This window comes from Aplysia californica, unplaced genomic scaffold (assembly GCF_000002075.1).
Source record: "Aplysia californica isolate F4 #8 unplaced genomic scaffold, AplCal3.0 scaffold01111, whole genome shotgun sequence".
Classification (NCBI taxonomy): Eukaryota; Metazoa; Mollusca; class Gastropoda; order Aplysiida; family Aplysiidae; genus Aplysia; species Aplysia californica.
This window is the reverse complement of record NW_004798381.1, coordinates 138,179-138,983: the sequence shown is the minus strand read 5'-3', so window position 1 is coordinate 138,983 and position 805 is coordinate 138,179. Positions and strand designations below refer to the sequence as shown.

Genomic DNA, 805 nt, shown 5'->3' with positions numbered 1-805 from the left:
CCGGGAATTTCCTTGCGTCTTTTTCATATCATAACAACACTGTCCAAGATGTCTACCTGTTTACATCAACCACTTTTCTCATCAACAACGTGTGATCGTCTTGGACAGCTTTGTCTGCATAATATCATGTATGGTATTGGTACGCCCTGTGGAGTACCATCATCTCTCACCTCTTGCCTTCGTCTTCACGCTGACTACTGCTGCCAACTGTCGTTCTTTTTTATTCTAATTTAAAAACAAAAATAACGAAAATCCAACAAATTTGGGTGTTCTTTTACTCCCTCATCGACACAGCCTGAGATCATATAAGAAGGTGGGTTTTGGTCCTGCCTATCAGGACCAAATCGAAGTGAAAGGGATACAATACCCCTGCAGAAATACCAAGATACTCCTCGATAAAAATATCTCCCTACACGGGAATCGAACTCGTGTCTTTTGCACATAATGGTGAAGCACCTGACCTCCACACCATCGTCTTTCGAATTTCTCTATTTTGATTTACTTGAACAAGAAACTCATGCAGATGCACTTTATAGAACCCAGAGGTCGATTCGTAAGAAACATCATTTAGGTTTATTTAACAGATGCCTGCCTCTATCTATCAGGCACGGGGGTTATCTTTGAGAAATCTGCCCCTCATTATCCTATAGCAATATGTTCTAGCAAACTGGGATCAACAGGCTTAAAACTCCTGACTCCTAAATAAATAATACACGTGTGTTTTCTATCAAGACAGGGCCAGCTAGTATCGAACATTCAGTTGATTACAATTAAAAAGGAGAGAGAGAGAGAGAGAGAGAGAGAG

At 40.7% G+C, this 805-nt stretch overlaps 1 protein-coding gene across 1 annotated transcript in view; it reads right to left on the bottom strand.

The window, feature by feature from the left end:
• The window catches only part of LOC101849509 (GAS2-like protein 2), a gene marked incomplete at its 3' end in the record, with an annotated part of 48,336 nt that overhangs the window by 46,538 nt on the left and 993 nt on the right, over positions 1-805 (bottom strand).